The sequence below is a fragment of the Puma concolor genome, chromosome B4, assembly GCF_028749965.1.
Source record: "Puma concolor isolate L17-30 chromosome B4, mPumCon1.1.hap2, whole genome shotgun sequence".
NCBI classification, from domain to species: domain Eukaryota; kingdom Metazoa; phylum Chordata; class Mammalia; order Carnivora; family Felidae; genus Puma; species Puma concolor.
The window spans coordinates 85,098,548-85,124,863 of record NC_141673.1 but is presented as its reverse complement, the minus strand read 5'-3'; the positions used below and the strand labels follow the sequence as shown (position 1 = coordinate 85,124,863).

Below are 26,316 nucleotides of genomic sequence, written 5' to 3'. Positions count from 1 at the left end.
TTGAGTTTGATAAGTTCTTTATAGATTTTGGATACTAACCCTTTATCTGATATGTCATTTGCAAATATCTTCTCCCATTCTGTCAGTTGCCTTTTAGTCTTGCTGATTGTTTCCTTCACTGTGCAGAAGCTTTTTATTTTGATGAGGTCCCAGTAGTTCATTTTTGCTTTTGTTTCCCTTGCCTCCAGAGACGTGTTGAGTAAGAAGTTGCTGTGGCCAAGGTCAAAGAGGTTTTTGCCTGCTTTCTCCTCAAGGATTTTGATGGCTTCCTGTCTTACACTGAGGTCTTTCATCCACTTTGAGTTTATTTTTGTGTATGGTGTAAGAAAGTGGTCCAGGTTCATTCTTCTGCATATTGCTGTCCAGTTTTCCCAGCACCACTTGAAGAGACTGTCTTTATTCCATTGGATATTCTTTCCTGATTTGTCAAAGATTAGTTGGCCATACATTTGTGGGTCCATTTCCGGGTTCTCTATTCTGTTCCATTGATCTGAGTGTCTGTCCTTGTGCCAGTACCATACTGTCTTGATGATTACAGCTTTGTAGTATAGCTTGAAGTCTGGGATTGTGATGCCTCCTACTGTGGTTTTCTTTTTCAAGATTGCTTTGGCTATTTGGGGTCTTTTCTGGTTCCATACAAATTTTAGGATTGTTTGTTCCAGCTCTGTGAAGAATGCTGGTATTATTTTGATAGGGATTGCATTGAATATGTAGATGGCTTTGGGTAGTATTGACATTTTAACAATATTTGTTCTTCCTATCCAGGAGCATGGAATATTTTTCCATTTTTTTGTGTGTGTGTCTTCAATTTCTTTCATAAGCTTTCTATAGTTTTCAGTGTACCAATAGTTTATTTTTGCTTTTGTCTCCTTTGCCTGAGGGGACATATCTAGAAAAATGTTGCTAAGGCCATGATGGCTAAGAGATTACTGTTTACATTTTCTTTAGTTATTTTATGGTTTTAGGTCTCACATTTAGGTCTTTGATCCATTTTGAGTTTATTCTTGTGTATGGTGTAAGAAAGTGGTCTTCCTTCATCAAAGTTCTTAATACAAATAATAAAGAGGATAAGCCAATGAATAGAATGGGTAGCATCTGACTACAGACCACTCTTTAGATTGATAACCATTATACTAATCTATATCCTTTAAATAAGGTTCTTCAGCTATTAATCCATGTTACCATACTGTCCACCAAACCAATTTCCTTCTTAATTTCCCAAAATTTTATGATATGTTATATAAGTACATTTAATAAATGATGGTATCTGTTAATAGAGCAACTGTATTTAAAAGAATTAAGTTACATGATTAGATCTTAGAGAACCCATACTACCTTCTTGTGAACACCATTTTGTTTTTGTGTTCAGAAATTATCTACATAAAAACACAATCTAGAAGCTTACTTAAATCCTTAAAGTATAAATAAAAATAAAATATAAATATAAAAAATAATCTTTTCTCTCATTAAGTTTTTTTTTTATTTATTATTGTTGAGAGAGAGAGAGACAGAGAATGAGTGGGGGAGGTGCAGAGAGAGAGGGAGACACAGAATCTGAAGTGGGCTCCAGGCTCCGAGCTGCCAGTACAGAGCCCGATGTGGGGCTTGAATTCAAGAGCTGTGAGATCATGACCTAAGCCGAAGTCAAGCACTCAACAGACCGAGCCACCAGGAGTGCAATTTTCTTTCATTTTAAATTTCAGGTAACATTTACACATCTTGAGTCTTCTGACACTTCTTTTCTCCTACATTCTGTTTCAAATTTTGCCAACAATGGGTTTTTAAAAATGACTTCTATTTAGTAACCACCTCACTCCATCCTATATCCTTCCCCAATACGTAGGAGTTAATTATAGGCACTCTGACCATTCAACACTTGAAGTCAAAACATCTAAAAGTCACCCTTGATTGTTCTTTTTCAACCCCCCCATCCAAACTCCCATCAGCTAGAGTTCTTCAAAATATATGAAATATATACCATTTGATTACTTCTCACCAACTCCACTACTGTCAGTAGTACCAGCCAGAATTACCTCTCAATGGACTACAATAGTCTCCCCACTGATATCTGTTTCCACTTTTGCCCCCCTCTAGTCTACTGTCCACACAGTAGTGAGTAAGCTCTTAAAACTGTGTATCTGACCAAGTCACTCACTCACTTACAACCAGCCTCCATCTCACTCAGAATTGAGTCCAAGTGACCTGACCCTCTTTCCTTCCCAATGTCATTCCCTTGATGCTCCTTCCCACCCCCACCACCTGCTTCAGCTACACAGGCTTTCTTGCTGTTCGTGAAACTTAACAAGCTCAGTGTCTCTTCTGGCTCTTTACCTTTGCCACTTCCTCTCCCTAAAGTCTCCCCATAGAAATTTCCATGGCTTGTCATAACTCAGGACTCAGGTGTCATCTCCTCAGAGAACTTTGCCTGGCCTCTTTATCTAAAATGGCACTTCCAACTCTACTCCTTACTCTACTTCATCTCCTTCTTCATTCATTTGGTTTATCACTATCTTGAAGTATTGTGTATTTATGTTTATTTCTGTCTTCACCCCTAGAATCTAAGCACGTTCAGTGCAGGGGCTTTTTTGCCTTGTTCATCCAATATATTTCTGGCCATCTATAATAACAACCTACACATAGTGAGCACCCAAAAAAGTTTTTTTAATAAGTTGAATGAAAACCCCCAGGGAACAAACATAATACTATAAATTCTGATCTTGGTGGAAACAGGGAGAAATACAGAAGAGTGAGGACTGCTTTGGCAAGTCTTCCAGTCACACTGTGCTTTAGGACCCCCACATGAGAACACAGTCTTCATTCATGAACTACATCAATCAACAGACCAACAGGTCCAGTCTGAATCTGCTGATATCAGAGAACTGCAGCATATGAGAGCCTTCAATCTCAAGTGTGGGGCAGGAGTATTTTTTTCCCTATCTCAACCACCACTCTCCCAATTATAATAAATGAATAAAGTAGATTGAAGTTAAGGAAAAATAAAGCAAAATTAGAAGCTGGCAAAAAGCAAACCCACTGCCTGGGGCAGCCTGGGGCTGATGGATGATGACAGCTAGCAGACAAATCCTGTTCCCCATTCTAAATTCTGTCTACTACACAAATTAGCAAGCTCATCAATATCTGCACGGCATTTACCTTCTGCAGCAACAGCTGCTGCAAAATCACGAAGCTGACTTTTTGGGTTGTGGTCCTGCCGATGGGATGCAATTACAGGCCAATCGGGGTCCAAGATAACAGAATGACAACCCAGTATTACAGGAAAAGATTTTGCAAGGGCTTGGAGGAAGACCAAGGGTCACCTGTATTGAATCTATCACTTGCCCCCAACTCCTCAATAACTAGATGTCTGAATGAGGAGATGTAAGTTAGTAATTAACCTGTGCTACCATTTAACCATGTAAAACTTAAAAACATTACGTCACTAAGCAGAAACTTGTAAGATATATAATCTCATATCTCGATTCTGCTTTAAACCTGGTTCTTTTTTTTTAATTATGGTTCTTTTTGGGGTGCCTGGGTGGCTCTGTTGGTTAAGCATCTGACTTCTGCTCAGGTCATGATCTCAGAGACTGGAGCCTGCTTCAGATTCTGTGTCTCCCTCTCTCTGTCCCCCTGCCCCCTGTTCATACTCTGTCTCCATCTCTCTCAAAAATAAAAGTTAAATTTTTTTTTTTTAATTATGGTTCTTTTCATGAAAACTTGTACTCAGTGTAGAAACTATATTTAAAATCGCAAAACCCTTGGGGCACCTGGGTGGCTCAGTCGGTTGAGCCTCTGACTTCAGCCCAGGTCATGATCTCTTCGTTCATGAATTCCAGCCACACGACGGGCTCTGTGCTAACAGCTCAGAAGCCTGAAGCCTGCTTTGGATTCTGTGTCTCCCTCTCTCTCCACCCCTCCCCACTCATGCGCTCTCTCTCTCTCTCTCTCTCTCTCTCTGAGATAAATAAACGTTAAAAAAAATTTTTTTAAATCTCAAAACTCTTCCATCCTTTAAAAAATTATGACACAATACAATCTTATATTTTAGCATGAGAGAAGAAATTTTGCCCCTCATGTTCAGAGAAGGGAGAAGAGATAAGACCAAATACAAGAAATACAATATATCTTTCCCTAAAAGTTTAAAATGAAATAGCAAAGAGGAAAGAGACTTTATGATTGATTTTACAAGGAATGGTTTATATGCACCTTTATGATGATAAGAATGGCAAAATATTCTTAAAACATCCTGCACTGGGAAAACAAAACTATGAGTGGCTTAGTTAATGATACACAGTAACAGTTTTACCGAACTGAGACCCTGACCAGCACTGATTAGGGGAAAGGTGATTAAAAGAAAATAGAAGAGAGACTAGAGGGCCTGGGTCTATTTCAGGCATTTTCTCATTAAAGCCCTGAGATTTTTCAAAGTGGGTATCACTTATAACAAGAGAAACTTGTCTCTCTGTCTATGGCTAGTCATGCCCCTTCAGACTAAGGCCACACAGCAGTAGAGACATCCCAAGAGAAGGCAAGCTATCCTCACCTGAGAAAGAAAAAGAAAAGGTCATCAAGAACCTTATTGCAGCTGAGAGAAGCCAAGACACAGGATCCACTTACTCCTTGCCTTCAGCAAACTCTACTGATTTCAATAATCAGTGTGCAGGCTGCCTCCCAAGCTTAATGTGTGCAGGGACCCCGCTCCCTCCGGCATTGCTATTCCCAGCTGATATTTGTTGACAGTTGAAGATCTGGCTACTACTGGACATAGATGTCAAGATCCTTGTCGTTTGAAGAGATCTCACAGGGCAGGGGTAGTCACTCCTGCCTCTCCTCTGCTCTCAAGCATCTGGTACCTCTCTTAGTAAGGCATTTACCAACTCGTACAATTGATATGTATACAAGTGCTAGGATCCCCATCAGGTTGTGAGAAAACGTATATTTCCTTTGGAGTCACCTCTAGAATACCACCTAAAAGAGTTACTCAATGCTCAATAAGTAGTGAGCTAAAGGGTGTCCTTCTACTCACATTGCCCTTAGTTAAAAATAAAGATGAAAACATAGGAGAAGGGCAACAATAAAACAGTATTTTTATTTTTTCACAATGGTGGTATTCTTGTTGGCTCTCTACAGAAATCTAAATTTTTTTTTTTTTTTTAAGTATGATACATGTTTTCTCTAGATGGTGAGCCTCAGGAGACCAGAGACAATTTGTTCTCCCTAATAGAATGCTTAATAATCTTGTAGATTCTCAATAAATGCCTGTTGATTAATGAGCATTCTACTAAAGCCAGCTAGATATTGATGATTCTCCCATTTTTCTTCCCGTCACTCATTATACCTTTCCTAAAAAGGAAACTTGTTTTAAACGATCAGTCCCTTTCTTCTTCAGTGAAGAAGACCTTTATCGAAAATATACCACCACAGGGGTGGGGTCTGTCGGGGCATTCACTCAGGCATAGAGCCTGGAGGATGAGAACAGATAACACAGAACTGTATTTAAAAGAAAAAAAAAAAAAAAAAAAAATCCTGCCATTGCCTCCGGTCTTTGGAGCCCAGAAGCCAGGAATCAGTGCCCGGGGTCAGCCTCCACAAGGCTCAATTAAAGAAGATTTTAAGAGAAGAGCCATTTTAGAAATGAGAGTATTACTGTTGACTTGAAGGAAGTAGCAATAACAGAGAAAAGAGAAAAAAAAAAAAAAGGCTCTTTCTCTTTCCATATTGCTCTCTGATTCACTGTGTGACTTCAGACGTATCTGTAAGTTCTCTGTGCCCTACTTTCCTTACCTATGAAGCTAGGGGAAAAACCATGAAGTTCCATTAACTGTCAATAATTTGAATAGGATTAAGTTATATATTTTTACATTTTGTAATGTATTTTGACATTTTGTGACCCTTCTAAAATTCCCAGAAGATGGCTGCATGGTAAAAGTGATTAATACTATAGCATCCTTTTTGTGGAAATAAACCATCAATAATGCATTTTCAGGATTGCTGTCTTCCTCATTATCTATTCTAGGGTGCTAGAAATAAGTAACTTGTGTTATTTTGTGGACTCTGACAGGCTGGTGCCTTGTCACACTCTTGCTTCTAATCTTCCAGAACTCTCGAGCTGAAAACCACTTTCAAACAGGGATTTCCTGGGTACTGCTAACACTGACATCAAAGCCTTCAGTTCAAGGGTCACATCTTCTCTCCCACTCCCCTGACGTCTCTGTCTGGCCTGAACTCACTGAACGAAATGCCCTCTTTATCTCGAAGAAGTGCAGGCTGCTATGAGAAGGAGTCTGGGGAGGGAGGTTATTGGTTGCAATTGTTTGAAAGATTCTAATAATTGCAGCTAGGGATCCATCCTCTCGTGTCACATAAGTTGGAAAATGGGTCAGACATAATGCATTTGGTTAAGTGTCTAAACTGAAAAGGTGCTATTTTATTTTAAATGGCATAGTCTTTACAAAGGCTAAGGTTACTGGTGCAATGCTCTCTCATTTTAAAACGTATCAGGGACATGCCCTCTGAGGGTCATGCTTTCATTTGCTGATGTTAATTCTCAGCTGCCTGCTTCTCGTCCTTCATTGTACCCTGTGTCTTAGCTGGGCACGCTCCTGATTCCCTGCTATATCCAGACGGTCCATGTAAATAGTGTTTATGTTAAGGAAGTCATGTTCAGTGTGACTGGAGCACACAGAAACTGATGTTGTTGTCACTTTAGATTAAGCTCTTATTTTAGTAAAGGAGGCAATTGGAGCAGGCAGCTGAGTGGCCGAATGAAATATTCAGCTCATTTCATTTAGAGCTGCCCGGTTTCCATTGTTCATGCTGGCAAGGCTGGTTAACTCTGTTGGTGCCGGCACGGCAACAGCCCCCACTTGCTCATGCACCCACACTCAGGCTTCCTCCAGCTAACATATTTTAGTCAGCCATCAACACACATAGAAGTAACCAGGTGAGGGGCGCCTGGGTGGCTCAGTCGGTTAAGCGTCCGACTTCGGCTCAGGTCATGATCTCACAGTTTGTCGATTCGAGCCCTGCATCGGGCTCTGTGCTGACAGCTTGGAGCCTGGAGCCTGCTTTGGAGTCTGTGTCCCCCTCTCTCTGTCTGTCCCTGTCCCACTCATGATCTGCCTCTCAAAAATAAATAAACGTTAAAAAAAATGTTAAAAAAATTAACACGTAACCAGGTGAACTATGCAGGCACAGTCACCCCTGGGTGCATCTTTGTGACCTCTTATCCATTTATACGCCCCAAGTGGCTGGTTTAAAAAGGAGTGTCTATATAAGCATAGACTATGTCTGAATTTCCAGGTACAACTGGAAGATAAGATGCTTAAAACAGTGTTTTTGTGTTAAAGTGAAAAATGTGTTTACCAAAGGAAGATGATGGGCTTAATTCCTTGAAACGTTGTAAGTACTGCCTGTAACAAGGAGTTGTTTAAAACACAAGTAGATACTATCATTCCAAAAATGCACTGGTTACATAAATTTTTGCTGGGAACTTATTATTTGGAAAAACTTTTACAGACAGCACCTTAGTAGCACTTTGCTACTTTCCTGAGAGTGTCACTGACTATGTCCCCGCCACTTTTGGGAATTTGAGGAACCTGTTCTGAGACTCTCCTACCATTCTGTTATAACCCAACTTGGTCAGAGTCTTCTGACTACTGAAGCTTTTTCTCTCTCTCCCCCTTTTTCTTTCTCGGTTTCTCTCCCTACTTCTTTCTCCTTCCTTTAAAAAAGAAAAAAAAGGGGCAGCTGGGTGGCTCGGTTGGTTAAGGGTCTGACTTCGGCTCAGGTCATGATCTCGCAATCTGTGAGTTCGAGCCCCATGTCGGGCTCTGTGCTGACAGCTCAGAGCCTGGAGCCTGTTTCGGATTCTGTGTCTCCCTCTCTCTCTGCCCCTCCCCTGTTCATGCTCTGTTTCTCCCTGTCTCAAAAATAAATAAACGTTAAAAAAAAAAAATTTAAAAAGAAAAAAAAAAGTTGAGCCAGAAAAGGTGACTGAAGGAAATGATTAAATATTGTTTCCATATATCAAAATTCTTGGTTAAATGAAGAACTTTTAATAGTTTTCACCCATAAGAAAATGTCTGGTAGAATGAATCATTTCATCAGCTCAAGATCTTGAGAAAGTAGAAATTCTTCTTAGCTACCGCTTACTGATATTACTTAATGTCTATATAAGGTGCCAGTCATCACTGAACAATAATAACAAATTGTTACTATGGAGATGCATTCAACTCTAAATACAAAAATAAATGACAAGTATATACTAGGCTCTATGCCTTCATGGTATCTAAATATTTAATAAGTATTTATTATGTAGATCCAGGTTTTGTGGGGCCACAAAGCTTATGCAATTTTAGAAAGAGAATACAAATTAAAATGATTAGTTTAATATGAAAGTAAACATCCACGGGCGCCTGGGTGGCTCAGTTGGTTAAGCATCCGACTTCAGCTCAGGTCATGATCTCATGGTTCATGAGTTCGAGCCCCGCAACGGGCTCTGTGCTGACAGCTCAGAGCCTGGAGCCTGCTTCGCAATCTGTGACTCCCCCTCTCTCTCTGTCCCCTCCCCAGCTCAGGCTCTGTCTCTCAAAAAATAAATAAATGTTAAAAAAATTTTTTAGGGGCGCCTGGGTGGCTCAGTCGGTTAAGCGGCTGACTTCGGCTCAGGTCATGATCTCGCGGTCCGTGAGTTCGAGCCCCGCGTCGGGCTCTGTGCTGACGGCTCAGAGCCTGGAGCCTGTTTCAGATTCTGTGTCTCCCTCTCTCTGACCCTCCCCCGTTCATGCTCTGTCTCTCTCTCTCTCTCAAAAATAAATAAACGTTAAAAAAAATTTTTTTAAGTAAAAAAAAAAAAAAAATTTTTTTTAAAGAAAGTAAACATCCACAATGCAAAAATCCCAACAAACTACTATTTTAAAATGCTGAGAAATATGAAAAAAAATCACAAAATCTAGAATAAAACAGAATATTCATATCAATTAGGTCCCTGACTACAGTTCTCTGATGCTTTTTCCCCCTACAGTTGTTGGCTGTTTATTCCACCTCTTTGTAAATATCATTTTCCATACAGAAAATATAAAGGTAATCCATGCTTGTATCTAGTATGTTGAATCAAAATTTGTTTTCAACTATACATGAGTGGAATTCAGAAAACATGCAATTGCACATACACAGTGGTACTTGCTGCCTGTATCACTGCTATAAGTTTGTGCCCTAAAAATACAGATATTCGAGAAATTCTATTTGTGTAATAGCCATCAAAATGAAAAAAATATACAATGTGTTAAGAACAGTATAAACTGCATCAGTCATTAAATTCCTAACAGGAAGAACTTCTATTGTGACTGGGCATTGATACAAACCATATCCTCTGTTTATAATATGATACATCTAATAACAAGAAGGGTTTTTCCACAGAGTAGCTTCTGGCTCTGTATGTTCCAAACCTACTCTCACCCTTCCATCCGCACGCATAGGACAACGTGGCCTCTGGCTCCTGGGCTCCATTGTGGCCTCTGTGTGTCAAATATTCTAGTCAAATGTTCCAAGGTGGAACATCATCAAATAGCTTCATGATACATGGAAGTGTTTGCAAACAACACAACTGTATTACACTTAATTTAAAATAACTGTATCCCCACTTTGATTCCTCCTTCAATAGACCCTCCTCCAGACCAAAACAAAGCCATGGCCTCTCCAATTTCACCACAAAATAGAAAAGGAATGGAGGGAGGTTAAAGTTGGAAGCACTGGTCACAAATGATTGTGGTTAAAATACATTGCTTTGCAAATTTTACAAAATGTAGGTTCATGTGTACACACTGCCTCCAACTTCTCCTCAAACCTACAGCAGAACTCCAGAATGAAGGGCTCTGGAGCTTTGTTTTGTCTCTGATGAAATAATTTACTCCTTTCCTGGATGAAAAAAAATGTTGTTTTTTTAAATAACATCAGGTATTTGTCAATAATTGTGATTATAAATATCGATTAAAAGAATTTTATTTTAAGACACAGTAAATCCAACTGGTATTTAACAATAATTGGAGAATTCAGTGAAAAATTTTTAAAAATGGTATCTACAGAAAATTTTGTTCTTGGAATTATAAAACTATTAGGTACCAATTTTCTGAAAAAAAAAATCACAAAGACCTTCTGCATCTAAAGCAGAAACAAAACGTGGAATTAATTTTTTTAAGATGACCACATATTTCAGCGGCTAAAAAACAAGATAATAGTTGAGAAGAGCATGCTCAGTTAGCCACCGGTGGGAAGACTGTGGAAAGATGAATTTGGAACCTTGCTTTCCTAAGAGCCTATGAAAATAAATAAGTGAAGGAAATAATTCCAAAATTTAATTTGATGGTTTTTCTCCTGTGCTCTCAGAAACACAAATTGCAGTCTTATAACACATTATCAGTAAAAAAATACAGACCCCTTTATTCATTGTGTAAATAGGTATAGCATAGTTCTCCATTAAACAAAATATTAAATCAAAATATTTGATTTTCTGAACTATTAATGTAAGAAAAAATTTCTGTATTTTGAAGAAATCAAGTTTCGTTCATTTGAAGTATCTTTAAAGATCATTAGAAAGATACCCATTCTTTGTGCCCATATTGACTAAAAAAGATAAAATAAACTTTCAATCCAATTGTCAGCTCCTAAGAAATCTTGTCTATAATTCAGCATATTCGTGAAAATAGCTGAACTTCCCTAAGTTTGAAAAGAATTCCAAAACCATTCATTGAGAGTTTAAAGGAAAAATTGGTCTTAGACTTGGGAATCAAATTCCAGTTGAGACTCGAGATAAATGGCCCATCTCTGAAGTGGGTTAAATGACCTGCTTATTTTCATATCTTTCCATTTCATTTCTTTTCTTCCTTCCTCCTTCTTTTCTTTCTTAAAACCAGAGGAACTGGGTAGCCTTGCCACAAAAACCATTAGCAAATGAAATGTAAATTATAAAAAGTATTTCAAGATATCAAGTTTGTGAAAGAGGGTCGGAAAAGAATGAAACATTTTGGAAAGTTGCTGAGGGACAGCAAAGTTAAAACCAAAGCAGAAACCCCCAAAAGTTAGCAAAAACAGACAATAATGAACAAGACCAATTATAGCCAAATCAAAGTCAACAAGGAGCATTCAAACTCATTCCAGTACCTATACCACCAGATCAAATTTGGACCTGTCAAATCTAGTTTCCTGTTTCACTTCTCTGGTAACCTAAATAGACCAAATGCTTCATTGTCATAGTGTTGCTACCCCATATATATCCCCGTTTCTATTGGTAATGCAGAATAAATCCATCCACACCCTATACATATATAACAAACACACATGCATGCACACATTTTGAGAAGTGTTTTCCAAGGTGTAGATCTGCCAAAAAGTTCAAATAAAGTATGTAACAGAACTGAAACTTATTACCAAACATTTTAACAAAGCCTAATGGAAAAATGACCTATAAATGTCACTGCCTAAAACAGAGGTCGGCACAGTATGGTCTATAGTCCAAATCTAGCTCACCACCTGTGAAATGAGATGATTTAATGAATGAACATTTATAATCAATTAAATGATTGAGAACATTAACTTTGAGCTACAATTATGAAATGTCTCCCCCTCAAAATAATTCAATATTTTCTCATTATTAGACTTCTATTATAAAAAAATCCTTAATTATTATTATATATTTAACTATGTCAATAAATTTTGTGGAATTTTTTTTCCTCTCTTAAAGTACTTACATAATATCCTCAAATTTGCCCTCTCATCGACAATACCTAAAATATTTACTATCTAGTACTTACCAGAAAAAATTTGCCAATACCCGGTTTAAAACAATCTGATCTATAAAACTGTTCTACCCCACTTATTTCTAACTTTTATAATATATGTATGTGTGTATATATGTATGCATTTAGAGTGTATAACATAACGACTCACATAAAAGATTTATAACTACCTCCTAATGCTTCCTAAATCACTACCAGGAAAAGGCTACAATAACTACCCCCTGAAAATAGATTCCTATGCAGAGCTAACAATAATGGATGGCATTTATCTCACCTCAGAATAAAATTGAAAGTAGGTACTAATTTTGCCAAATAATTTAGTTTGAAAAAATTAAAATTATAATACCCAGTGCTAGTGGGGGCGTAAACAAGAAAACCCATTTCCACATTAACTGAAGCAGTGTTAAATGGCACAATCTATCTGAAAAGCAATTTGGTAATAGATAACAAAATCCATTGAAAATACTTTGACACAGGTAAATACCCTTTTTGTAAATCCAAAAATATGAAACATACACACACATAAAGATTTTCAATACCCAGTTACTTATGATTGTAACCTGCCCCTACCATTCACCAAGTATTAGAAGAAAACTTGGCACTATCTTTCCTTCATACCAACAGTTGATAGTTCCTCCCCCTTAGTCTTCCACATCCTTTGCTTCTTCATCTCTGCCTTGGTTTAAGAACCTGCCACTCATTTCTCATCTTGGGGCTGGATCTACCAAGTGAGGCCTAAGCTTATACAATTTGAAAATGACAGAAAAGACGGTAAAAATTGTGAATACAAAATCTGCATCACCGATGCCATCCAACAGTAAGAGAATTTTAAGAGAAGCATAACACAGGGTAGTAATATAGAAAGAAAATACGACTAAATGAAGTTAAAAACACACTTGTTACAAATTTCACAAAAACATATGACCATGAGAACATATTTTAGAGTTCCTACCCATGCTAGAGTCCCATGCAAGCCAAGAGTTTTTAATTTAAGCTTTATTTCAGCTTCTTGCTATATCTGGCTCCTTACCAAACCCTCAGTTCCTAAGGTTAGTAATTTCTAAGCCATCTATCCAATCTCATTGCTGAAGATTAATTTTTCTAAAATGAAATTCTAAACACATTCCTTCACTACCTGAAAAACTTTCTTGCCAACAGTATACCTGGCACAAATCCCTCCATGAGATCACCTCCACCTACTTCTCCAACCTCATTCTCTGTTGTTCCAGACATGCTGCATTATTTACAGTTCCTCGTAATGTTATTTCAATCCTCCCATACCTTAGCAGATGCTCTTTCCTCTAACAAAAATATATTTTCTTCTCTTTTCCAGCTAACAGATTTCTACTCCTGGTTTTCTATCCCAGCTTACCTGTTAAAGGTTTCCCAGACCTGAGGACAGAGTTGATAGCAAGCTTGTTGGCTAACTCTCCTCTAGTACTGCACTTACCACCCGTGATCAGGGCTCATTCACTGTGTGTTTCCCCTGATACATTAAAAGCTCATTCAGGGCTGAGACCTTGTCCTAGCCATCATTCCCCAGGTGCCTGCATTAAGTACTCAGTAATCCTCAATTGAACAAATGAATGAAAAAAGAGGAGAAGCAAGTATGCCAAAAGGTTATTTTTTTGCTTCTGCTTATTGATATTTTAGCAGTTTTTTTTACCCTTGTTTTAAAATACTTTTGTTATGTGGCTCTATTTGTTTTATACTAGGAAATCTAATTTATAATAAAATATTTCTTTGAGACTCTATGTTTCATTATATCTGCTATCTAATTCTCTTAAAACTCTGCACACCTGTGCCAGGCTTCTTTCTATGGCCAACAGTCTACTTTACTTGAAATCATATTTAGATCCCTGTACACAATTAGCTAAATAAATATCATTAGTGCAGCTTCATTAAAGTGTATTTTCTTAAATATTTCTCAGTGCACATATTTCTCAGTAAGTGAGCATCTATTAGAGTTTTGGCAAGAAAAATCTTATAATGGACTTATTTCTGTAGGTATATATTTCAAGCGCTGACTGGAAGGAATAATAATTTTTTGCCATCTGGAATAAAACAGTGACGAATACTACAAGACTCAAATTATGTTCAGATGCATGAAGCCACGTTTCCGAATCACCATTATAATTCCTATCTCCCACCTAGGATGCACTAAAGAATTGTTTTTAAAAGGAAAATATCCAAAATAATCTGATAATTCCCCTAAATATAATCCTCATTGAAGCTGAATATATTTTATCCTTTTTTAGTAAAGCTATCATTATCATTATCCAGTAACTGCCTGCAGAGACTTTATAGCAAACATTTTACCCTTTTTCTTGTGTATGATTTAAATATGTTGTTTTATTACATATTGTTTAAATATGCTCTACGTGAAGCAGCCCACATACACACAGCATATTTAGATATGAATACAGGTTAAAAGCACCAAACTGCAAACCACAGGCCATAGGAATAATATCCCCAAATAAGATCTGATACCCTTTTAGTAGCTTCAGAGCCATTTGAATCCCCTATCACCTAAACACTTAGTTCAGGTATAAGTTCATTTTCCAGCTTATGGTGCAATGGCTTCATATTGGACCTCTCCGCAAACATGTTCCTGTTTCTTCTTTGTTTAAGGCATGTTATTCTGAGTTCATGTGATGATACACCTTATAGATAAATATAAGCTTTTATTCCTGGATAGATCCATGCCTCAACCAGGCTGGTTTGTTGTTTAAAGAAAAGACTGTATTCTCATTACACAAGCCTGCATGCAAGATCCATCCGAGATCAAGTGTAGTACAGCAGGAAGAACACCAGCTTTAGAGTTACACAGCTATGGAATCCCTGCAAAAGCATTTCAAGGTCTGTGTGACACAGAGGTCATTGGGCCTCTTTGAACCCTGGTGCTATGGGTTCAGTTGTGCCCCACACACACAAATTTATACGTTGAAGTCCTAACTCCCAGTGCATCAGAAGGTGACATTTGAAAATAAGGTCATTGCTAAAATTAGCTAAGTTAAGATGGGGTCATAAGTGTGGGCCCTAACCCAATATGGCTGGTGTCCTTATTAAAAAGAAAAAAAAAAAAAAAAAAAAAAAAAAAGAAGCGAATTTGGACAGAGAAAGACACTTCTAGAGGAAAGATGATGTGAAGAGACAGGGAGAAGATGCCATCTATAAGCCAAGGAGAGGGAATAGATCCTTCCCTCACAGCCCTCATAAAGAACCAACACTGCCAAGACCTTGATTTTGGACTTTGAGCCTCCAGAATTGCGACACAATAACAACAACAGAAAATCGTGGTTTAAGCCACCCCTCTGTGGCACTTTGTTATGGCAGCTCCAGCCGACTAATATACCTGGTTTCCTCAAATGTCAAATCCTTAATGTAAAGGATGTAGTGCCATTATAAAGATTAAAAACCACATTAGAGGTATTCAAAAGAGGGTAGGATATATGTTTTTTATCATTTGTGATATAATATTTGAAGTATTTTATTTCATATCCTTGAATCTTGTTTCTCTCCCCATTCAGGCAGTCAAGTTGCCATACTCTGCACTCATAGAATTGGAAAATTATTGTCAGAGCAGGGGAGCATGGGGTAGGAGAGAGTGTCCATTATTGGTTTTTGAGTTTCAAAAGCCTAAGATACCCTGGGAAATTGGAATGATTCCCATGCATAGAAAAGAGACCTAGAAGAGACTCTCCTATGTATTAATAAAGCTTAGAGCAGATTTAGATCCCTTTTGGTAAAAAAAATAATAATAAGGTGGTCAATATATACATAGACATTAGTGGATCCAGGTCAATTTAGGGGTGGGTAATTGCACCTTTACCCTCCTCCCACCACCTCAACTCATCCTACTGAGGTCAGAATGACAGGCCTTTGGTTCAGGAGATTCAATTGAGTTACCTCCATTAAATAGATATAAAATTCCAAAGTAAAAGGCCAGATCAAAAATCAAGATTTTAAAAGAAAATCATGAGACTGGTTGGATGGCTCTAAAGCCAACAAGATAATGTAAAGGATCAAAAGAACAGAGACTAGGAGAAGCTTTATGAAGAGCTTCTTGGATGGAGCTGCTACTCTATGGTAAGTCCCACCTCCCCCCAAGTAAGAGGGATGGAAGGTGCTTCTTTTTGTCTCTCAATCATTTAAAGAGGCTTCAAAGGAACAAGTTAGACAGCCTGAATGCATACCCTGGAGTTTGGGAAACCCAATGGACTGCTGACTGATTCTCCCCTTGAAAATCCAGACGACAAGAGAGTCAGGCTAGGAGAAGCTCTGGAATCTGAGAAGCACCTGCACCCCTCCTATCCACAGAGGTTCATAAGATCCATGCTTTCATCAAGGAGGTGTGGGCCACATATGAAAGAACCAGCCTGCAGCCCAAGATGACCATCTGGAAGTATCACTGATATATCAAATGAGAGTTCATGTAAAACAGACTGTCTGAAAACCAGAGGCTCCCCTGGAAATAGCTAGAGAAGCCCTGCCCAAGTCAAGGGAGTTGAAGCCAGATGGGTCCAGCAGGGGAGCCACCAAAGTGCCCCTAAAGTGGCCAAGTGGGTGTCAGTTTTAAACATCACCAGGACCAGAAAGCATGGAGCCAGCTTAACATAGCACCATTTCAAATACAAAACATTCCTAAGCTATTTATTTCCTCTTCTTTCCCATACTCCAACCAGGGGTTTAGCAGTAGCTAGCCAGTGGGAGAGGAAGTGACAGATAAAAAGAGAGAAAGAAAAAAAAACAACACAATTCTCCCCATACAACTTTTGGCCCAACCCATAAATGGCTCCAGATAAGAGAGAGGAGATGATTGATATTAAACTAACTTTCAAGCTATGGTTATGGTCTGAGATTAAACCTTCTAATTTCAAAATGAAGACTATGTTTGGAATCTAAAGTGCCAAAAAGAATTTCTTCTTCTTTTTTTAATCTAAGAGTAGTCCTGTTAGGGATGGAGCCTGCCTGAGACTGATTTTTTTTTTTCTTAAAGGCAAGGGAATACCCACCACCCTTTCCCAATTCATTTTAAAGAAACAAGTAAAAGAAGTAAATTATTTTTGATTGATTTCCTAAGTTGTACTTGTTCAAAATACTGTTGCAGAGAGAAATCCTAAAGATGTTGGTGGGAGATAACGGTTTGGGGGGAAGGATCTTCTTTCTTGGATACAGTCTGGACCTTAGAAATGGCCAAGTGATATGTCCCGGCAGATGGGCCCAACTGGCCTTGCAAAGGACTTTGTGCAATAGTATGAAATAAGAACAATACTGCAAGTATCCTGTGCTGAATTCAGAGTGGCATGCCAGGAGCAGAGTTTCGTCCCACCCAGAAAGGGTCTTATGGTTCAGTAGGATATGCCCAGAAGGTACCTGAAAGAAGCTTATAGAAAGAGAGCAGAAGATCCTCAAAGGAAGATCAAGGTATGCCTCAGCAGTTGGCTACAAGTACTGATGAGGGATAGGAGGAAATCTGTGGCTAATGAAGAGATGGCAGCCCAGGAACAGGTATGACACCCCTCAAAAGATACCCCTTGGTATCTCATAGCCTTACCTAGAACTCAGATGCAACCTCAGATTGCTTCCACATGGTTAAATGGAAGATCAAAACGTATGTAGGGGGCACCTGGGTGGCTCAGTGGGCTAAGCATCCAATTCTTTTTTTTTTTTTCAATATATGAAATTTATTGTCCAATTGGTTTCCATACAACACCCAGTGCTCATCCCAAAAGGTGCCTTCCTCAATACCCACCCCCCATCAACCCTCAGTTTGTTCTCAGTTTTTTTTAAAGCATTTTTTTTTCAACGTTTATTTATTTTTGGGACAGAGAGAGACAGAGCATGAACGGGGGAGGGGCAGAGAGAGGGAGACACAGAATCGGAAACAGGCTCCAGGCTCTGAGCCATCAGCCCAGAACCTGACGCGGGGCTCGAACTCCGGGACCGCGAGATCGTGACCTGGCTGAAGTCGGACGCTTAACCGACTGCGCCACCCAGGCGCCCCTGTTCTCAGTTTTTAACAGTCTCTTAAGGCATCCGATTCTTTATTTATGCTCAGGACATGATCTCATGGTTCGTTAGTTCAAGCCCCGAGTCAGGCTCTGGGCTCTCTGCTGTCAGTGTGGAGCCTGCTTGGGATTCTCTCGTTCCCTCTTTCTCTGCTCCTCCCCCATTCATGTTTTCTCTGTCTCTGTCTCTCGCTCTGTCTCTCTCTCTCAAAATAAATAAACTTCAAAAAGTACAATTTAGAGTTAGCCACAGAAGAATAAAGAAATTCACATGTCTTGGGGCACCTGGGTGGCTCAGTTGGTTAAGTGTCCAACTTCAGCTCAAGTCATGGTTTATGAGTTTCAGCCCTGCATTGGGCTCTGTGCTGACAGCTCAGAGCCTGGAGCCTTCTTTGGTTCCCGTGTCTCCCTCTCTCTCTGCCCTTCCCATGCTTGTGCTCTGCCTTTGTCTCTCAAAAAATGAAAAAAACATTTTTAAAAAAATTTTTTAAAACGTTACACATCCTACACGCTTATTGGGTAGAGAGAGACATACCTGCCACATAAGGGTAAGCTTGTCCAAGACTTCTAAGGATCCTCTGGAAGTGTGTCTTTACACCACAGACTGGTTAAAAAGCCTAGAAAAGAATTAGAGTTAAGTCATTTAGAGGAAGATTCACTGTGTAAGGAGGCCAACTCTCACATCTTAGCTGTTGGGGAAATACCAGTAGATTGTGATAAGCTGAGCAAGACAGAATACAAAACATTTACTACTATAGAACCTATAAATTCAACCTAGACATCAGCAGAAGGAAAAAAAAAGTTAAGAAACTAGAAATCAGCTTCTTCAGTTTGTTTTTTAAATCAAATGCTCCAAATTCCGTAACACAGAAAAGTGAAGGAATACAAAGGAATCTAAGGTTCCCATCCTACAAATGTCAAATTTTTTAAAGTACCAAATATGTTTTTACTGAGACGAAGAAATCCAAATAAGGGAATAGATTATGACAGGAGTGCTACTTTAGAGAGAGTATTACACATAGACCAGGATAAAGTAAGTAAATCAGAAGGAGGCGCTTTCCCAGAAGATGGAATAGCAAGTACAAAGGCCCTGTGGTGACAGCATGCTAAGCATGTCCAGGGATAGAAAAAGGCCACTGCAGCTGCAGCATGATTAGGTAAGATAGAGAGAAGCAGAACATGAGTGAGTTTGGAAAGGACAAAGGAAAGGCTTTGGATTTTGATCTAGGAGCTGGTAGAGAGCTATCCTTTTCTTAATTTTTTTTTTTTTAGTTTTGAGAGAGAAAGAGCACTCCAGAGTAGGGGAGAGGGGCAGAGGGAGGGAGAGAAAGAATCCTAAGTAGGCTCCACACTCAGGGCAAAGCCCAACCGTGGGGCTCAATCCCACGACCCTGGGATCATGACCTGAGCAGAAATCAAGAGTCAGGTACTCAACTCACCAAACCACGCAGGCGCCTTAAGCTGTCTGAGTAAAACAATTTAGTTTGAGATCATTAATGCTGTAAGAAACAGAGATTCCTATACTCTTTGCTTCGTTGCCCTCAGTGATAACATCTTGCAAAACTATAGTACAATATCAGATCCAAGATACTAACATTGATAGAGTCAAGACAGACATTTCCATCATCTTAAAAATCCCTGAGGCACCTAGGTGGCTCAGTTGGTTGAGCGTCTGACTCTTGATTTCAGGTAAGGTCATGTTGTAGGATCAAACCCCACATCAGGCTCTGTGCTGAGCAAGGAGCCTGCTTAGCATTCTCATATTCTCTCTCTCTCTCTCTCTCTCTCTCTCTCTCTCATTCTTTCATTCTCTCTCTCTCTCTCTCTCCCTCCATCTTTCCCTCCCTCATACACTCTCTCAAAAAAAGACAAAAAATCCCTCCAATTTCCTTTTTATAGCCATAACCATTTTCCCTCCCATCCCACCTCCTCTATAAACAGTGAAAATCACTAATCAACTTACAATTTCTATAATTTTGTCACTACAAAAATATTATAAAAATGAAATCATACAGTCAACAGAATTCTCTGGAGATTTATCCAAGTTGGAGCATCAATAGTTCTCTCAATTTTATTGCTGAGTAGTGCTCTATCAAACAGATCATTTAACCATTCACTCATTGAAGGACACTGCGTTGTTTCCAGTTTGAAGTTATTATGAGTAAAGCTGCTACAAGCATATGCATACATGTTTTTGTGTGAACAAAAGTTTTCCTTTCTCTGGGATAAATGCCCAGGAGAGCAATTGCTGGGTTGTACTGGAGTTGTCTGTTTAGTTTTCTTTAAAAATCTGCCAAACTATTTTGCAGAATGCTTGTACCATTTTACGTCCCCATCAGCAGTGCATGAATGAGCCAGTTTCTGTGCATCCTTGCCACCATTTCATGTTGTCATTATTTTTTATTTTAGCCGTTCTGCTTTTTTCTAATGATCAGTGATGCCGAACATCTTTCATGGGCTTATTTGCTATCTGTTATATATACTTTCTTATGAAATGTTTCTTCATGTCTTTTGTTCATTTTCTATTTGGATTTTTTTTACTGTGGATTGAAAGATTATATTCCTAATATTAGTCCTTTGTCAGATACATACTTTGCAAATATTTTCTCCCAGTCTGTAGCTTGTCTTTTCATCCTCATAGAAGGTCTTTCACAGAGCAAAAATTCTTAATTTAAACAGAATCCAATTTATCATTTTTCCTTTTATGGATTGTGCTTCTGGCAGAAAGTTCAAAAATACATCACCTAACTCTAGATCCTAAAGATTCTTTTTTTCTTTTAAAAATTTTATAATTTCAAATTTTACATTTCAGTTAATGATACATATTGAGTTAATTTTTGTATAAGCTGTCAGACTTAGGTCAAGGTTCATTTTTTGGCCTGTGAATGTCCAATTGGTCTAATATCATTTGTTGAAAAGGCTGTATTGAATTGGTTTTGTACCTTTGTCAAAAATCAACTAAGTATGTTTGTGTTGGTCAATTTCTGGATTCACTGTTCTGTTCCACTGATATATGTGTCTATTCTCACTACCAAGATCATACAGCCTTGATTACTATAGCTATATAATAAATCTAGATATTTGGTGAGTTAATCCTTGTCACTTTATTTTTCTAATTCAAATTCATTATACTCTGATTCCTTTGCCTTTTCATATAATTTTTAAGATAATTTTGTCTACATGTACAAAAAAATCTTTCTAAAAATTTGATAGGGATTATGTTAAACTCTATGTCAGTTTGGGGGAACTGTCATCTTTGTAATGGTGAGTCTTCCAATCCATGAACATGGTATATCTATTTTTAGATATTCCTAGATTTCAGCAGATAAGTCTTATACATGTTTTGTTAGATTTACACCTAAGTAATTTTTTTGAGTAATTGTAAATGATATTGTATTTTTAATTTTGGTGTCCAGGTTCATTGCTATTATAAAAGAAAATAATTGATTTTTGTATGTTTATATTATATCCCACTACTTTGGTGAATTCACTTATTAGATTGACAAGTGTGTTTTTTAAGTTCCTTGGGATTTTCTACATAAACAAAAATATCACCTGAAAATAGGAAAAGTTTTATTTCTTTCTTTCTGATATCTATACTTTTATTTTTTTTAATTTTTTTTTAATTTTTTTTTCAACTGGCTAGAAATTCTAGTACTATATTCAGAGTGGTGAGTAAGACATTCTTGACCTAGCTCCTGATCTAAGGGGAAAGAATTCAGTCTTTCATCATGAAAGGCAAAGTTAGTTGTAGATTGTTTTGCATCTTTTTATAAATGATCTATATCAAATTGAAGAAGTTCCCTGTTCCTATTTATCTGAGAGTTTTTATCATGAATGGGTGATAAATTTTGTCAAATGCTTTTTTTCTGTATGAATTGATAGAATCATATGACATTTCTTCTTTAGCTTGTTATATGGTGAATCACACTAATAGTTTTTCAAGTACTAACCAGCCTCGCATCCCTGGAATAAAACCCCAGTGATCATGAAATATATGCCATTTTATATATTGCTGAATTCTATTTGCTAATGTTTTGTTAAGGATTTTTGTGTCTGTGTTCTTAAGGGATATTTGTGTGTGTGTGTGTGTGTGTGTGTGTGTTTTTACTGTACTTCTTGGGTATCTAGATAATACTAACATAAAATAAATGTTTTCTGGAAGACACTGTAAAATTGGTGTTACTTCTCTACTCTAAGTGTCTGTTAGAACTTTCTAGTGAACACATCTGGGACCAAATATGCCTTTTTGAAAGTTTTAAAATTGTCTGTGCAATGTCTTTATTAATTATGGGGATACTCGAATTATCTATTTAATATTAAGTGAGTTGTGGTAGTTTGTGTTTTCTAAGGAATTGGTCCATTTCATCTAAGTTGTCAAATATATATGTATAGAGTTGTTTGTGCTATCCTCATATTATCATTTTGATGTATGCAGGGTCTGCAGTCATACACTTTTTCATTCCTGATATTGGTAATTTGTGTATTTTCTCTTTATTTTTTGTCAGTCTTGCAGGGATTTATCAATATCATCAAAATTTCCAAATAATCATATTTTTTCATTGATTGTTCTGCTTTCAATTTTCTTGGCATTTGTTCTTATTATTTCTCTTCTGCTTTCTTTGGGTGTATACAGCTCTTCCTTTTCTAGATTCTTGAAATGGGAGGTTAGATTAGAAAAAAGGTAAAATCTCAAATGAGTAATGTATGAATTTAGGGCTGTAAAGATCCCTCTCAGCACTTCTTTATCTCTGACCCACAAATTTTGATGTTGGATTTTTATTTTCATTCAGTTCAATGTATTATTTATGTCCTCTGAGACTGCCTTTGTGATTCGTGGATTATTATTTATAATTCAGAATGTTGCTGAATTTCCAAGTGTTCAGAGACTTTTTGTGTTATCTTTCTGTTATTCACTCCTCCCCCCCCTTTTTCTTTTTTAGTTTAGAGAAAGAGAAAGCAGGAGTTGGGGAGAGAGGCAAAGGGAGGGGGAGAGGGAGAAAGAATCTTAATGGGGCTCCATGCTCAGTGCAAAGCCCGACATGGTACTTGATCCCATGATGCTGGGACCATGACCCAAGCCTAAATCAAGATTTGGTCACTCAACCAACTGTGCCACCCAGGCGCTCCTCTGTTATTCACTTCTAATATGATTCCATGGTGGTCAAAGAATACATTCCATGTGACTTTAATTCTTCTTAAATTTGTTGAGATTTGTTTCTGATCCAGGATATGGTCATTATTGGTATTTATTCCATAGTCACATGAAAAGAATATGTATTTTGCTGCTGATTGGTGCAGTTTTGTGAATAGCAATTAGAGTCTGATGTTGAGATTTCTATATCCTTGTTGATTTTGTCTAGTTTTCTATCAATTGATGAGGTAGTGGTGTTGAAATATTCAACTATATGTGAGTTTATTTCTCTTTTCAAATCTGTCAACTTTTACTTCATGTATTTTACAGTTCAATAATTTAGTGCATGCATATTTAGGATTGCCATGTCTTTTTGATGGACCAATTCTTTTATCATTATGTAATAGCCTTCTCTTCTACTGGTAAATTTTTCTTTTCTCTGAAGTCTACTGTATCAGATATTAATATAACAACTCCTGCCTTTTTAATTAATATTTTCATTATACATCTTTATCTGTCCTTTTACTTTCAACATGCCTATATCATTATATTTGAAAAGAATTTCTTATAAACAGCATATAGTTAGGTCTTATTTTTAATATACCCTGAGAATCTTTTAATTGCTATATTTAGACCATTTATGTTTAATGTAATTATCGATATGCTAGGGCTGAAGTCTGAAATTTCATTTTTTGTTTTCTGCTTTTCCCTATTTTTCATTTCTCTTTTCTTTTTTTCTGCTCTCAATATTTTTTATAAATCAATTTTGATTTATATGCAGTATTTTTGAGAGTCTCTTTGTATAGCTTTCTTAGTTATTGCTTTAGGTATGACAATATATACATAATTTATCATAGTCTGATAGTGTCATCATGTTACCACTTTGAATGAAGTATGTCATGAATCATGCCCTACTAAAATTTTCTACAAATATGTGAGATTGACAAATCAAAAATATAAACATCAGAATAAATGTAGCTATATGAGATACTGTTTTGTTTTCTCCCCAAGCTCTCCTGTTTCCCTCCACCTAAACTGCACATATATTCATACCTCCACTAAAAAGATAACTGAGAAATGAATTGAGATTAGCTGGGGTGAGGAGTGGAGAACCTGACTCTAATTTGAAACATCAAGATTTCTGGCATTTGATATATATAATCTTTTGGATGGACAACTTTTAAAGATAATCTCTAAGAGAATGTGTTTTCTACTGCATTAAAATGAATAGAAACCTGAAAAATTTTGAAGTCTAGACAAAATTTTCTCTCATTGTATTTATCGAGGATGTAAACCATCAACAATTCATAGTCTATTAAACTTGTGAGTAGGCTTAACAATTACCTAGACTATTATTTATTTTATACAAAACACATTTCAGAGAGATGAAGTTAAGTTATACAAGGTCACATGTGTGTCAGTGATAATGTCGAACCTAGAACTGAGGTCTAATGATATGGAACTACAAAATGAAGAATAAAAATATTAGATTTTTACCTAAAGTATATATCAAAAGTCTGCTTGGGAATGCAGTTATGCCTCATCTCCTTAAGAAATGCAAAATGAGAACATGGCAGATGGAATATCATCACTCATCTACACTGGAATTTAACCAGGACACTGGGGTTTAAACTTACGTGCATGCCAAAAATAGCAATTGGTAACAAATAAATGGCCCAACCACTGATATTACTGCAGACACTCCCCACAAGAGGTTCCAAACATGAAAGTGTAAGAGTTAGTATGTCCTTTTCCATCGTGTATCAGTAAGCCTTATTCTATCTATTCAGTTCTACAAAGTGGCAAATTTCAAGGACACTGCCGTATTTTCCACATTATGCGGTTTTTACTCACTTTAGTCGTAAAAACACTTAATTGTGTGCAAAAGGAACTGTCCTCAATCCTAAAATATATTTTATACTCCCTGATTCATTTTATGAAGGATCAAACCTCTGGCATGTAGCTCAGAGTATCAGACTTCTCCTTTTAGCCATGAAATTTTCTATGATCCAAACTGCAGAAAAAGTACTCGCTCTACATCTCCCATTTATATTCACAGTCAGATACTATAATTAAATAATAGAGTTTCATTTACTTGGGCTCAAATCCATTAATTTTTTTTCTTATTTTTACTCATCTCTTTTCTCTGAAATGTATCCCAGTATTATTATTATCCTTGAGCACACAAATACACAGACTGTGAATCTGTAATGAGATCTTCCTATTTTTTTAGAATAGATTTTGCTTTGATTAAATGTCTACATTGCCTTTACTTAGATGCTTTCTAAATTTGAACAAATACCTGATCCTACTGAAAAAATAAAATCAACCTTTAACAGATGACCTCCTAGCCAAATATATGTATTATATTTACTCCAGAGAAAAACTGGTTCACAAGCTAACTTGGGTTCCTTGACCTGATGCCAGCAGAGGGTGAATGTGCTAATGTTCTGCATCAGAGTGAAAATTCAAAAGCCCTTCCCTTCCAGCCCCATGGACTGGCCAAATGATGGAGCACTGCTCAGCATCATGTACAGAGGGAGCCACCTACCTTCCTCTCACCCAGTGGTGCCACGTGAGAGGAGTAGCAGGACAAGAAGGAGTAAAGGTGTTAAACACACCAACAGGGAAGTATCTGCATTGGAAAGAAAAACTAAGCTATCCAGCTGTCACTGTCTCCAATTCTTTCACCAGACGGAACCACCACACTCCTAGACTTTTTTCACAAGAGAAGAGAAAGCTTGCAAAATTTGTATTCACACGTCCAGTGTTGTGCTCTCACTGCATGCCTATGAAACTCCCTTGTCAACAGAGCTTTTACCCTTGCCTTTTTCTCTTTTTCAGGATTTCTACTCCAAATCCCCAGCACACTTAGAGCAGTGATCTCAGAGGCATTTCTATAGCTGATGCAAATTATATTTCTTTGTTTGCCTCCTGGAGATTGGGTGGGAAAGAGAAAGAAGTGTAAAAGCCCCAAAGTGGCCGCTAAAACCCAAACAGCTGACGAAAGCTCATAACATTTTTCACTAGTTTACTGTGTAAATGCCCCTGCTAATTTAGAAAAGCCTTTGTGGTTTTTAACATTAAAAATTAAACTAGATGTACTCCTATGCTGATGTCCATGGCCTGAAGATGAAGTTATACTTTACCAATGAAAAATCAGTAAATGAACAGATCAAATACCTTCAATATGGACCATGAACTATTATTAGGAGGGCTATCTAAAAATGCATTTTTCACTGTTAATTGGCCATGTTTCTATATAAGAAGACTTGTTTTCCTTTCCAGCCATAGTACCATCATGGATCAAATGTAAACTATAAAATAACTGACCTAGTTTCGATAAGATACAGCAGAATATTTTAATGCTTTTTAC

At 37.5% G+C, this 26,316-nt stretch overlaps 1 protein-coding gene across 19 annotated transcripts in view; it reads right to left on the bottom strand.

The window, feature by feature from the left end:
• Positions 1-26,316, bottom strand: part of SOX5 (SRY-box transcription factor 5) — a 1,024,889-nt gene that overhangs the window by 856,099 nt on the left and 142,474 nt on the right. For all 19 annotated transcript variants that reach the window (XM_086713854.1, XM_086713857.1, XM_086713848.1 and 16 more), the window contains exon 2: positions 18,342-18,423. The gene's annotated coding sequence lies outside the window, so the exon portion shown is untranslated. The remainder of the gene's footprint in view (positions 1-18,341; positions 18,424-26,316) is intronic.